Raw genomic sequence first — 15555 nt, 5'->3', positions numbered from 1 at the left:
AAAAAATCATTAAAAAATCACGATAGCTCTAAAAAGTCTCATTTCAGCGGAAATATTCTTAAAAATGTGTAGTCTTTTGACTAAAAATAAGAAAAAAGGGGGTTAGGTCGGACGAGAAAGGTCTATTATTTACAAAACCAAGATGTCTCACAATCTGGTTTTATATTTCAAGTGGCAGTCAAATGAAGAGAAAATCATCGGTATAAGATCATCAACGACGGAGCTAGTACCAAATCCTGGCTGAAATAGTAAAAATAGTTTTTTGTCTTTTGCCTATTTTTTTAACAAACTTGCTTTTCAAACCATACTCAAATGAATGACTTCAGAAAAAGAGGTTTTTCAATTGATAATTTTTGTATGTAAGAGGTTAAAAGTGGCAAATTTTAAACAGATTTTTTAACTTTGTATTACATTCTTCCATAATTTTCTATATTATCTATTGTTGAGACTATACAAAGCATCTCAAGTAACTCAAGAAGAATTTGATTAGGTGAGCATGTTTGTGATTATGTGAATGTATATAATTATTTATTTGTTGTCTCCGTATGTATTTTTCTTTTCTATTGTGATTTAGATACTATTTTAATCAATATAATAGAAAAATTAGACCTTTGTCTAATAATCTATTCAGCCATTCCGATTCATTATAACTATTCTACAAGTTTCATCTAAACGTAGGTGGATCGTCATTTGTTAAGGTTGTATATGTTGTAAACAGTGCTGAAATTTCTCCCTGTCAATTCAATATTAAATCGTCAAAAGGACGAAAGTGTTTTTTGTAAACAAACTTGTTTCGCTCATTAGTCTGCTGCAGAGTGGAATTTCATGAAAAATATGCGTTAATGTAAATTTTTACCCTTCGTAGAAGTAATTTAAATTGTTTTCTGCTTTGAAATTATAGGACATTAAGAGAAATCATCAAAATAAAAGTTTGTTTACAAATCTTATTCGCCCTTTTGCAAATTTAGTATGGAATTGGCAATATTGCGCGACAAAGAAGGTTGCCAGTAAATTACTGTACAGTTTACGACTATATTGTATAGGTACATATGCGTTGAGTGTCTGAGCACCCGAATAGCTATACGGAACATGCTCTCACAGTCAAGATTCTCTCAAGTTCTCTCAATAAGGTACTCATTACCTTCGAAATATGTATTGTCTCATTCTATCGACTTATCTTTCCGGTCACGATTACGCTTCGTCATAACTCAGTCATTTTTGGTCAATAACAAGATTTTCAATACGATGAGCGGATGTAAGGTTTATGCTACCAATGATCGCATAGTTGTTCTATTTTCTATGGGATTTCCTATCTTTATGGGACTGATATGCGATCATAGGCAGTATGCTAACGATATGAAATTATTAACACGGTGATATCCATTACGGGCAATATTCCACTATCTGTATGAAATTGTTATGCTCTTAGGCTGCAAATAAGTTTAAAGATTTTCACGATTTTCGAGTGCTATGAATTTACTACCAGGGTAGCGGTAGTTTTTGTGCAAAATTAAAGCAACCCATGAACATTTCATTTGACATTTTCGAAAAAATTCTTTGATACTAAACGAATAAGGACGAACAAGTTGCAGCGCTCTTGAAATTGGCTTCCAAAATCCTCGGCCTTGGTTCTGAGTGATCGTGGAATATAGGACAAATATAGGCTTTCGAGTGGTTTTGCATTTTAGCGTGAGTACATCAATATTACCACCAAAATTTAAACTATTTACTTTTAATTCGGTTATCCATGAAGAATAGTTCCAGAATAATGCATACTGTAATTGCCAAGGCAACTAATAAGGAAATACACTGCAAAACATTCTAGTAAGAAAAAAACATTATTTGGATATTTCAATTTCAACAATTAGAGGCATTCTATTCAAACTCGTTTTCGCTTAACCCTTAAAGGCGCAAACCAATTTTTTCAAAGTTTCTGAAAATTGTCACACAGCTGTAATACACCACTATGATAATTTTGAGATGGTTTTCGCAATGTTGTTTTAAAACAACATTGCGCATTTAAGGGTTAAAGAACGATTCTAACCCACAGTAGTAGAAAGCTAGTTTACATAAAATTTTGTCCATCTAATATTTCTACTGAAGTTCTTGCTGGTTGGGGCCACGATCTTGGGTCCTATTCTCGCAGCCACATTACTTAGTGTCTGGAAAGGAATTTCCTTATAGTCTAGGTGGCGTGAATAGGACCCAAGGAGCATTATGGTAAGCATTATTTTTGCAAAATTGCTTTGTCGGCTACTTTTTAAAGATTTACCAAATCCCAAAGTGTGTTCGAACCGACACTTATGATGTCCGCTTCAGCAGCAAGGAAATCACCAATATCAGATGTATTTAATCTACGTAAAAAGACGCAGGTCGCTTTTATAGTCTCGGATCGATTGGTATATTCAATTTACCACACTGAAAGCCATTCGATGAAGAAAATAACAAAACAAATTTTTGTTTTCCTAATTAGTTGATTTCAACAGAAAAATGAATAACGTAACTAAATTTTCTCTTAATTTTGAGAGATTCTCAAATAATAGTTATTGAAAATTATTATTGATTTTGATTCAAGACGCACATCATACGAAATGACAGCAAGTAGCTAAGATGCACACCTTACTGAAATACATCAAGGTAGCGACAGCAACACGCTGGGCATAACGGTTAAGCAGGTAGGTAGTTGTCTCAGCTTGGAAAGCTTGTTTTATCCTGGACGCAACTACCTGAATCAGTACACAAAAAAAACAGAAATTCAACTGACCTCATTTTGGTTTTACCTAGTTTTTCTTTAAAAACATTTCAATAAAGCGATGATTTTTATTGACATTTTTTTCAATACATGTGCACTGAAAATTTAAAGTATTGTCGAAAATTGTCAAAATCATTCTATTTCGGATTTAGTCGAGTAACATTTCAATTATTAACCAATGTAATATGTAATATGATAATTATTTTTCATCGTTTGAGATTCCAAAAACTAGATGTGGAATAAGTATGAAGTTTTTTTTGTAGTGCTGGATAGTGTTTGTGACTAAATAGAAAAAAAATATACCTTTATTCTAAAATTCAAATCAATCAATTTCCAACAATCCTTAAATACCTTTGGCTATTTCGTCTCATTTAAGATTGCAGTTTATAAAAAGATAACATTATGAGAAACATAACTCTGTATTATATTTACGTGTGAATTACTGACATACGGAATTTTTCAACAATTTAATTCCATACCTTTCATCCGTCGGTCGGTGAAACAAAACGTTTGAAATATCCTATGTTGTATTTTACGATGAAGCAGTTTAATTCAACAATGAGATTAGTTGAATTCTAGTCGTTTGTGTCTTGGCTGAAAAGGTAGTGTAACGGCATATGCAATTGTGTCTGGACTAAAACAAGCGTTAGAAGCTGAGACAAGCGTTTCAAGCTTTAGCTCATGTAGCTTTTCAAGTTTTGTGCTTTAGCTTTTTAAGTTTTGTGCTAGGATGAAACGTTCGTGTCCAGACTGAAACTGACAGCATCAAACCAACAACGTTGGATTATTGTTTTCAACAAAAATTTAGTTCGCCCAAATATTAACTAGACGAAACCAAAAACTCAACTAATTTTTTAGTTGAAATTGTGATGAATCGGTTTTCCGTGCATAATTCAACAATGCTTCGATATAATGTCACCATTTGTCTATGCTATAGAAATGTTGGTTAAACTCAGGATCAAAAATAAGTTATTGACCATCCTGCACGGAAAACCGATTCATCACAATTTCAACTAAAAAATTAGTTGAGTTTTTGGTTTCGTCTAGTTAATATTTGGGCGAACTAAATTTTTGTTGAAAACAATAATCCAACGTTGTTGGTTTGATGCTGTCAGTTTCAGTCTGGACACGAACGTTTCATCCTAGCACAAAACTTAAAAAGCTAAAGCACAAAACTTGAAAAGCTACATGAGCTAAAGCTTGAAACGCTTGTCTCAGCTTCTAACGCTTGTTTTAGTCCAGACACAATTGCATATGCCGTTACACTACCTTTTCAGCCAAGACACAAACGACTAGAATTCAACTAATCTCATTGTTGAATTAAACTGCTTCATCGTAAAATACAACATAGGATATTTAAAACGTTTTGTTTCACCGACCGACGGATGAAAGGTATGGAATTAAATTGTTGAAAAATTCCGTATGTCAGTAATTCACACGTAAATATAATACAGAGTTATGTTTCTCATAATGTTATCTTTTTATAAACTGCAATCTTAAATGAGACGAAATAGCCAAAGGTATTTAAGGATTGTTGGAAATTGATTGATTTGAATTTTAGAATAAAGGTATATTTTTTTTCTATTTAGTCCCAAACACTATCCAGCACTACAAAAAAAACTTCATACTTATTCCACATCTAGTTTTTGGAATCTCAAACGATGAAAAATAATTATCATATTACATATTACATTGGTTAATAATTGAAATGTTACTCGACTAAATCCGAAATAGAATGATTTTGACAATTTTCGACAATACTTTAAATTTTCAGTGCACATGTATTGAAAAAAATGTCAATAAAAATCATCGCTTTATTGAAATGTTTTTAAAGAAAAACTAGGTAAAACCAAAATGAGGTCAGTTGAATTTCTGTTTTTTTTGTGTACTGATTCAGGTAGTTGCGTCCAGGATAAAACAAGCTTTCCAAGCTGAGACAACTACCTACCTGCTTAACCGTTATGCCCAGCGTGTTGCTGTCGCTACCTTGATGTATTTCAGTAAGGTGTGCATCTTAGCTACTTGCTGTCATTTCGTATGATGTGCGTCTTGAATCAAAATCAATAATAATTTTCAATAACTATTATTTGAGAATCTCTCAAAATTAAGAGAAAATTTAGTTACGTTATTCATTTTTCTGTTGAAATCAACTAATTAGGAAAACAAAAATTTGTTTTGTTATTTTCTTCATCGAATGGCTTTCAGTGTGGGTGAAAATAAGCGTTTTCAAATCTAACTTCGTAAAAAATTTGCTCTTTCCATTTGCATTTGCTCTGTTTTTCATTCTCACCAAAAAAGTATTGTGTACTATCAATTGGAAGAAAATTTAGTTTTTACTAGTGATACACCGGCTTATGCTTAGGTATATTGGCGTTTGGTTTTCACTTGATGTCAAACTTTTCTAACTCAAGTTTGAACGAATGTAGTCGCTGTCTCACCGGTGTAAAACAATGTCAAAAACTAAAATAGAGTACTCTTGTTACACCATCGAAAAACAAAAACCGAATGCGATAATTTTTTGCACGTCAAATTCAATTCCAAAAATGCGCCAGCATCAGCGGACTAAAAATGCCTCGCGCTAATAGCAAAGTTCTCCTGCCGAATGGTATTACCGTAATGATTGTCCGGTTAGCTATGGTCAAGTACCTGAAAATTTGGAATAATTAGAAATGCACGAATTTTATCGCATACCTTTTTGAATTTCATTGAACTAGATTGACAACAACTTGGTTCAAATAGTTCATTCATTGGTTAATATTCAACAGCGCTAAATAATTATATGTAAATATTGTTTTCATTTAGTATTTAGTAATTAAAACTAAATTATATTTTGAAAGTTTGACGATACAGGAAAAGAGCAAATATATATTAGGGGGAGTCCTAATGTGGCACTTGGTTACCGTACAGTCCTCTTTTTTATAGGATTGTGAACTCTTTAGATGTCATCAAATAATATTCTGGTTAGGATATCATAACACATCGGCGATAAAGCAGTGAGTATATGTGTGGGATTCTACTATATGTCGACTCTTTTGACCTTGGGCATGCTTCCAAATTTCTTCCTCAGATAGGTGTGATTTATTGGAGTCACACGCCTAGTGGTTCTAATGGGCATTCCGTTTGGGCAGATTTCGGAAAGTTGGTTGAGGCGAATATTTCTCAAGTATCTAATAAAGGGAAATTGTTCTCCCAGTCCATATCATGTCTTTTGCTCAATTATAGAGGACTGAAGCAGTTTCAATTTAAATTTTTTATACGGCAGATAACAATGACTAAAATGCACCATCAGGAGAACATTTTATAGGAGTAGATAGAGAAACTAGAGTACGCGATATCACACTCTGAGACAAACATGCACAAAATCTTGTCCTCTTGTCGAGAACCTTGGCAGACAATGGTACGATTTTGGAAAATTCGTCTTGCGGGAGGGATCGAAATGACTGCAGTTTCATCGGATTGCTAAAAAATATATACTTTGTGGATTGATGGAAATTATTTTAATTCATAGGAAATTTGCATATTTTCTTTTAAGGTATACTGACTAATATTAATTTCTATTGATTTTCTTCAGGCGAAGCGTGTTTCCAATCATATAATGTTGGCATAACTTTTTCGAAAACATCTTTGTTTAACTTAAGCAAAAGAATATGTTCCAACGTATCTTCGGACAATCCGGTTCTGATGTCAGAAAGCACTAAAGCTAGGGCACTAAATGCTCTTTCCACAGATACCTGCGTAGCTGGTACAGCAAAAACCACCATGGCTACCGCATGCAGTTCACGATGTGTATGCTTTCTTGATGACCAGTGTTTGAACACATCGTAATTATACGGTTGTCGTGGCTCAGCTGCCAATTACTGCATTTGTTTTCTAAAAGAAGGACCGTCTGAGACGCTAGAATCAAATGATGAAGCACCACCGAATAGTTCCGTCATGTACATGTCCATATCAGCCATCTCTCAATTACCAGACTGCCCTGCATCAGCATCTAATTCTGATGTTGCTGAAGAACTGGGATGCAGGCGACTGATGCGATGCCACGTTTGAGTTATGAAATCCTGAAACATAGATTGTTAAAGTATAAATAAGCATAAGTCAGTAAAGCGTCTACCCAGAATACTTAATATTACATTTAATGATATTGAACTTCTGATAGCATTTTCGTTTTTCCCTGGTGGTACACCGGTGTAGTGTCAAAAAGAGATAGACCTAGCAGACCCAAGTTTGAATTTTTTATTTTTTTGGAATCCCACACATATACCCACTTTCTACTCTAAAGTATCTTGCGAGAACTTCTAACAGATTTGCTATGGTAGTTATTTTTTTAAAACCGGCTAATAGTTGATCATTTTGAATAACAAATCAAGTTTACCTGGACTGCATTTCTTTCTTCTACTGATGGAAATAATGTTGAACCAGAAAAATTGAATCGCGGGTTTTTGCCAAGCGATTTTTTAAGGCTTGCAGCAAAGGTTCACAAAACGGGTTGTGAATCTCATTTTCGATAGTCCGCATTATGTTAAGCCATTGTATATAGAGGTCATTCAATGCTACGTGGTGGTTTTGAAGCTGTTTTGTTAATTTGTAAACCGGTGTAAACGCTGCGACGAAGTTTTTCATGAAGAGCCAGTCTTCGGATGAGAATACTGTAAATCAATGCAAAATCATTTAAGAGCAAACCAACCCCATTGTTATTTGGAACCATTCAACATATACATACCGATATCTTCATACTGTATGTAGTGACACTTGACGTGAAGAACGCATTCAACAGCGCAAGCTGGGATGCCATCGCGCTCTCGTTACACCGGCTTAGCCTACCGGTGGGTCTGTACCGGATCCTGGAAAGTTACTTCCAAAACCGCGTACTGATATACGAGACCGATGCCGGTCAGAAAAGGGTTCCGATTACCGCCGGAGTCCCGCAGGGCTCGATCCTAGGCCCGGTGCTATGGAACCTCATGTATGACGGGGTTCTGAGACTGAAGTTCCCTCCTGGGGTCAAGATCGTCGGCTTTGCCGACGACGTAACCTTGGAGGTCTACGGGGAGTCAATTCCTTAGGTAGAACTAACCGCAGAACACGCGATTAGCACGGTGGAGGAATGGATGAGCGCGAGAGGCCTGGAGCTCGCTCATCATAAGACGGAGGTAGTTATCGTCAACAACCGCAAGTCGGCACAACATGCAGTTATCCATGTGGGAGAAGTCGCGATCACTTCACAGCGAAGTCTGAAGTCTCTCGGAGTCATTATAGACGACAAGCTGACCTTCGGCAGCCATGTCGACTATACGTGCAAGAGAGCGTCGACTGCTGTTGCGGCACTATCGAGAATGATGTCCAACAGCCAAAGGTGCGCGCCAGTAGACGTAGGTTACTGGCAGGCGTTGCCGTATCTATCCTCAGGTACGGCGGCCCGTCATGGTCAAGAGCACTGAGGGTAACCAGTTACCTACAGAAACTGGAGAGCACCTACCGCGTGATGTGCCTCAGAGTGATATCTGCCTACCGCACGGTATCACACGATGCATCCTGCGTGATAGCGAGCATGATGCCAGTCGGGCTGGTCATTCGGGAAGATGAGGAGTGCTTTGAGCTACGTGGAAATAGGGGAGCCCACGAGCGCACCAGGGTGACCTCGGTCGCCAGATGGCAGCGTGAGTGGGACAACTCCTCGAAAGGTAGGTGGACCCACCGGCTGATACCTAGCATATCGAGCTGGGTGGGAAGACCCCATGGGGAAGTTCACTTCCACCTGACACAATTCCTGTCAGGCCATGGCTGTTTCCGTCAGTACCTCCACAGGTTCGGACACGCGGAGGTCCCAGTCTGCCCGGACTGCCCAGGTGTAGATGAAACTGCCGAACACATACTGTTCGTATGTCATCGGTTCGACGTCGAAAGAAGAGCAATGCTTGACGTCTGTGGCTGGGACACAACCCCGGATACCCTTATTCAGCGGATGTGTCAAACGGTGGAGAAGTGGAACGCAGTCTCGGCTGCTACCATCCAGATTGCCAGTAGGCTACAGGTAATCTGGCGAACCGAGCAACAGACGGCGGGCACGGCTAACTAGTGATTGGTTAGTTGGAGCGAAAAAGGCCAAGCGCAAAATAAGAGAGTGAATGGTCTGTTCATGCCGAGGTAGGTTGGCGCAGCGAATGGCAACCGCGTAAGGGGTAAACCCAGCCACCCCGAAGCAAGACAGAAGAGTGAGTGTATAGGCGTATAAGTGGACTGCCTCATGCCAAGACGGGAGGGTTGTAGCGTAGTATGTTGGAACTAAGCTATCGATGCCTCATGGCGTGGCAGAGGAGTGAAAGTGTGAGCATCCAAGTCAGTCTCACACTGCATGTTAAGGGTGAGCATAAAAGTCAGCCTCACAGGTTGGTAGAGGCTAGCACAAAAGTCAGCCTAGCAAGGAATGAAAAAGGTGAGCACAAAAGTCAGCCTCGCATGGTATGTCAGAAGTGGGGCCTAAGAAAAATGTCCCACATGGGATGCCAGAGGGAGTGACAAAGGTACAATAGAGTGGCACGATTGAGAGTGAATCAGGTGATAGGGTGAGCACCCAAGTCAGCCTCACATGGATGGGTAGGGCGAGCACAAAAGTAAGCCTAGCAAGGAATGAGTAAGGTGCGCACACAAGTCAGCCTCGCATGGAACGTAAAAGGTGAGCACAAAAGTCAGCCTCATGTGGGAGTGTTTGAGAGTGAATCAAAGTGTGATTGAGAGAGCACCCAAGTAAGCCTCATACAGGATGTATGATCGCGTGAGTGAGAGTGAATGAGTACAATTAGTACAGCCATCCCCCCAGAAGTAATACCGAGAGGTAGTTCCTGGGAGGAATGATGGCGGAGCCCAATGGAGTTTAGTCGGTATTAATGGCTGGTCACCATTCGAGTCCGACACGCCCCCAGTGCACCCCGTGTGGTAGATTGGACCCTACCGTTAGCACGTGTACTGGGCTAGGACATAAAGGTCTTCTCCATTGAAAAAAAAAACTGTATGCCAAGTTCGATGTAAAAAGGCTCTTGCTTGACTATTGATTTCACCATTTTATACCTTCCAGCCCACCGAGTAAAGCCTGTTTGGATGCCTGTTTGTGCTCGAAATATAGAGTGTATTTAGTCTTCCTTGTCTCCTTCACTACATTGGTCACTTTTCGGATTCTCTCGTCATTTTTTTTAATCACGTCGGAAACCGCTAGCTGGAGGATGTGTGCAGCGCATCTCACCAAACTTAATTGATTCGAGAGCTCAGCCTTTATTGATGTCGATACCTCGTCGGCCTGTTCATCTTCATCGTCATCACATGACATTGTGTCTGCACTAGCGATTGTATGTTGGACTGATTTGATAGCAGCGATCATATTCGCACCATTATCCGTTGTGGTGGAGAATACTTGGTTGATGTCGATATCGTAGGCCTTCAATACATCCAATATCTTGCCCTTGAGAAAATTACCAGTCTGGCTTTCTTTCACTTCCAGCATACCTGTATTGAAGAAATCGTTAGAAAGCTCAGATTTGACACGGCTTCAACAAGAAAATTAAAAAATGATTATATTAATAGTCATCATGAATATGCTGTTTTAAAATTGCTGAACAAATTGTTGTTACTTGACAAAGATGGCGCAATTTAAGACTTACCTAGTGTGCGAATCACAATTTCAGAATCTTTCTCGAACTGAATATTGATTCCGAGGATGTGTCGATGATGCCTCGAGGTGGAATCTAGCTTCAACGATATAAGTTTTCCGCTTGTTTCTTCTCGGATTGCTTGCTGTACTCGTTTGGCAGCTACATCCAGGTGTATTTTGATGTTTGTCCGGTTGATGTTTGTGTTCAGTGTTTCGGAGATTGGGTCAAGCAATAATTTGAGTCCCTCCCACTCGAAACAACTTAATGGTAGGTGATGGATAGCGACTAGTTTCAGACATGCCTCCATGAATACCTGCTTATTTATAGCTACAAGCTGTGTGGCGATCACTCGAGTCTTTTTGGCAGTTGGTTCCGTTGAACGCATTAAGTTTTTTTTGTGGCAGCTTCTGGATGTTGTGAACGGCAGTGTCGAATAAAATTACCTACATCCCAGGAAGCTGCAGACTGGGAATACCGACATCCGCTCATGGGATCGAGTGAACAAAACCAACCTTCATCCTCTTTGCGCACAGATTCTCTGGCTATTTGCGTAAAAGACGTTTTTCGCTTGACCGGCTTATTTGTCTCCATTTTTGTTCTTCTATAACACTACCAATAATTTTCGCACTAAACCGCGTGTGTCTTGCTTCGTTGAGCTGAAAATCACTTTTGACGTCATACAAACTAATATGGCAGTTGCCAGCGCGAATGTTTTACGCATATGCTTTTCCTTCTACGATCATTATTTCAATTAGAAATACTGATCATAATTTTAGTTATTGGATATGCAAGAAGAAAAAAGTGTCTGGCTAGTATGTTTTTCGCCAAGATTGACATATTTACCAGTGCTAATAAGAACAATTTTTATACCGTTTAGGAGAGTTTTTAATTCAGCAAAAAAGTCACATTTCCGTTTTTAAACGTGGTGGCAAAATTTGCGTTATAAATTATTCCCTATTCTAAGTAGATATTTACGTTTTTATTTACTACACGCAGAAAAAAGATTTGTACTGTATCGATTTTGTTGGCTATTTTCGGCAAATTTGAGACTAAGAGAAACGAAAGCAATGAAATTGAAAGACGGATAGGTATTCTAGAGCGAATCAGTTATAAACTTAGAACGGAAAACTAGAACTAGGCAGGCTCATATGGGCATGATCGAAAGGAAATGTGAAGAATTCTTTGCCTTATGCAGAGTAGGAGTTGGGCGTTGCACCCAAGTCTACCGCATGGTCTATGGTAGAACATAACTCATCATCATGTTTTACCGCCGACGCCGGCAAAAAATTCTTCACAAATCCTCGCCTAGAACGACCATGCGATCATTCTTCTCCCTTTCTGCTAGCATCAAGCCGTGACGTATGCATTCAATCGACACCAAGCTATCGGTGTCGCACCGATCCTATTGTGATTGAACTACTTATTGATTTTTTCGTTCCGCACACACGGATGGCTGATAGCAATTAATGACACAGCTCAGCTAGCAGAAATCGAATTTTTATCTACTTTTTTACCAACTAGTTTATATGTTACTATGTTTTAATTGCCGCAAGGTTCTACTGTATCGATTTTGTTGGCTATTTTCGGCAAATTTGAGACTAAGAGAAACGAAAGCAATGAAATTGAAAGACGGATAGGTATTCTAGAGCGAATCAGTTATAAACTTAGAACGGAAAACTAGAACTAGGCAGGCTCATATGGGCATGATCGAAAGGAAATGTGAAGAATTCTTTGCCTTATGCAGAGTAGGAGTTGGGCGTTGCACCCAAGTCTACCGCATGGTCTATGGTAGAACATAACTCATCATCATGTTTTACCGCCGACGCCGGCAAAAAATTCTTCACAAATCCTCGCCTAGAACGACCATGCGATCATTCTTCTCCCTTTCTGCTAGCATCAAGCCGTGACGTATGCATTCAATCGACACCAAGCTATCGGTGTCGCACCGATCCTATTGTGATTGAACTACTTATTGATTTTTTCGTTCCGCACACACGGATGGCTGATAGCAATTAATGACACAGCTCAGCTAGCAGAAATCGAATTTTTATCTACTTTTTTACCAACTAGTTTATATGTTACTATGTTTTAATTGCCGCAAGGTTCTACTGTATCGATTTTGTTGGCTATTTTCGGCAAATTTGAGACTAAGAGAAACGAAAGCAATGAAATTGAAAGACGGATAGGTATTCTAGAGCGAATCAGTTATAAACTTAGAACGGAAAACTAGAACTAGGCAGGCTCATATGGGCATGATCGAAAGAAAATGTGAAGAATTCTTTGCCTTATGCAGAGTAGGAGTTGGGCGTTGCACCCAAGTCTACCGCATGGTCTATGGTAGAACATAACTCATCATCATGTTTTACCGCCGACGCCGGCAAAAAATTCTTCACAAATCCTCGCCTAGAACGACCATGCGATCATTCTTCTCCCTTTCTGCTAGCATCAAGCCGTGACGTATGCATTCAATCGACACCAAGCTATCGGTGTCGCACCGATCCTATTGTGATTGAACTACTTATTGATTTTTTCGTTCCGCACACACGGATGGCTGATAGCAATTAATGACACAGCTCAGCTAGCAGAAATCGAATTTTTATCTACTTTTTTACCAACTAGTTTATATGTTACTATGTTTTAATTGCCGCAAGGTTCTACTGTATCGATTTTGTTGGCTATTTTCGGCAAATTTGAGACTAAGAGAAACGAAAGCAATGAAATTGAAAGACGGATAGGTATTCTAGAGCGAATCAGTTATAAACTTAGAACGGAAAACTAGAACTAGGCAGGCTCATATGGGCATGATCGAAAGGAAATGTGAAGAATTCTTTGCCTTATGCAGAGTAGGAGTTGGGCGTTGCACCCAAGTCTACCGCATGGTCTATGGTAGAACATAACTCATCATCATGTTTTACCGCCGACGCCGGCAAAAAATTCTTCACAAATCCTCGCCTAGAACGACCATGCGATCATTCTTCTCCCTTTCTGCTAGCATCAAGCCGTGACGTATGCATTCAATCGACACCAAGCTATCGTTTCTCTTAGTCTCAAATTTGCCGAAAATAGCCAACAAAATCGATACAGTAGAACCTTGCGGCAATTAAAACATAGTAACATATAAACTAGTTGGTAAAAAAGTAGATAAAAATTCGATTTCTGCTAGCTGAGCTGTGTCATTAATTGCTATCAGCCATCCGTGTGTGCGGAACGAAAAAATCAATAAGTAGTTCAATCACAATAGGATTGGTGCGACACCGATAGCTTGGTGTCGATTGAATGCATACGTCACGGCTTGATGCTAGCAGAAAGGGAGAAGAATGATCGCATGGTCGTTCTAGGCGAGGATTTGTGAAGAATTTTTTGCCGGCGTCGGCGGTAAAACATGATGATGAGTTATGTTCTACCATAGACCATGCGGTAGACTTGGGTGCAACGCCCAACTCCTACTCTGCATAAGGCAAAGAATTCTTCACATTTCCTTTCGATCATGCCCATATGAGCCTGCCTAGTTCTAGTTTTCCGTTCTAAGTTTATAACTGATTCGCTCTAGAATACCTATCCGTCTTTCAATTTCATTGCTTTCGTTTCTCTTAGTCTCAAATTTGCCGAAAATAGCCAACAAAATCGATACAGTAGAACCTTGCGGCAATTAAAACATAGTAACAAATAAACTAGTTGGTAAAAAAGTAGATAAAAATTCGATTTCTGCTAGCTGAGCTGTGTCATTAATTGCTATCAGCCATCCGTGTGTGCGGAACGAAAAAATCAATAAGTAGTTCAATCACAATAGGATCGGTGCGACACCGATAGCTTGGTGTCGATTGAATGCATACGTCACGGCTTGATGCTAGCAGAAAGGGAGAAGAATGATCGCATGGTCGTTCTAGGCGAGGATTTGTGAAGAATTTTTTGCCGGCGTCGGCGGTAAAACATGATGATGAGTTATGTTCTACCATAGACCATGCGGTAGACTTGGGTGCAACGCCCAACTCCTACTCTGCATAAGGCAAAGAATTCTTCACATTTCCTTTCGATCATGCCCATATGAGCCTGCCTAGTTCTAGTTTTCCGTTCTAAGTTTATAACTGATTCGCTCTAGAATACCTATCCGTCTTTCAATTTCATTGCTTTCGTTTCTCTTAGTCTCAAATTTGCCGAAAATAGCCAACAAAATCGATACAGTAGAACCTTGCGGCAATTAAAACATAGTAACATATAAACTAGTTGGTAAAAAAGTAGATAAAAATTCGATTTCTGCTAGCTGAGCTGTGTCATTAATTGCTATCAGCCATCCGTGTGTGCGGAACGAAAAAATCAATAAGTAGTTCAATCACAATAGGATCGGTGCGACACCGATAGCTTGGTGTCGATTGAATGCATACGTCACGGCTTGATGCTAGCAGAAAGGGAGAAGAATGATCGCATGGTCGTTCTAGGCGAGGATTTGTGAAGAATTTTTTGCCGGCGTCGGCGGTAAAACATGATGATGAGTTATGTTCTACCATAGACCATGCGGTAGACTTGGGTGCAACGCCCAACTCCTACTCTGCATAAGGCAAAGAATTCTTCACATTTCCTTTCGATCATGCCCATATGAGCCTGCCTAGTTCTAGTTTTCCGTTCTAAGTTTATAACTGATTCGCTCTAGAATACCTATCCGTCTTTCAATTTCATTGCTTTCGTTTCTCTTAGTCTCAAATTTGCCGAAAATAGCCAACAAAATCGATACAGTAGAACCTTGCGGCAATTAAAACATAGTAACATATAAACTAGTTGGTAAAAAAGTAGATAAAAATTCGATTTCTGCTAGCTGAGCTGTGTCATTAATTGCTATCAGCCATCCGTGTGTGCGGAACGAAAAAATCAATAAGTAGTTCAATCACAATAGGATCGGTGCGACACCGATAGCTTGGTGTCGATTGAATGCATACGTCACGGCTTGATGCTAGCAGAAAGGGAGAAGAATGATCGCATGGTCGTTCTAGGCGAGGATTTGTGAAGAATTTTTTGCCGGCGTCGGCGGTAAAACATGATGATGAGTTATGTTCTACCATAGACCATGCGGTAGACTTGGGTGCAACGCCCAACTCCTACTCTGCATAAGGCAAAGAATTCTTCACATTTCCTTTCGATCATGCCCATATGAGCCTGCCTAGTTCT

The 15555-nt window shown here is 39.2% G+C and overlaps 1 long non-coding RNA gene across 1 annotated transcript in view; it reads left to right on the top strand.

Annotated features, from left to right (window-relative positions):
* Positions 1-314: 314 nt before the first annotated feature.
* LOC131688548 (uncharacterized) overlaps positions 315-15555 on the top strand; it is a 101384-nt gene continuing 86143 nt past the window's right edge. Inside the window, exon 1 of the long non-coding RNA XR_009305250.1 lies at positions 315-490. This is a non-coding gene — a long non-coding RNA (uncharacterized LOC131688548). The remainder of the gene's footprint in view (positions 491-15555) is intronic.

The sequence above is a fragment of the Topomyia yanbarensis genome, chromosome 3 (genome assembly GCF_030247195.1).
Source record: "Topomyia yanbarensis strain Yona2022 chromosome 3, ASM3024719v1, whole genome shotgun sequence".
Classification (NCBI taxonomy): Eukaryota; Metazoa; Arthropoda; class Insecta; order Diptera; family Culicidae; genus Topomyia; species Topomyia yanbarensis.
Note: the sequence above shows the minus strand (reverse complement) of the source record. Positions and strands in the feature narration are given on the sequence as shown.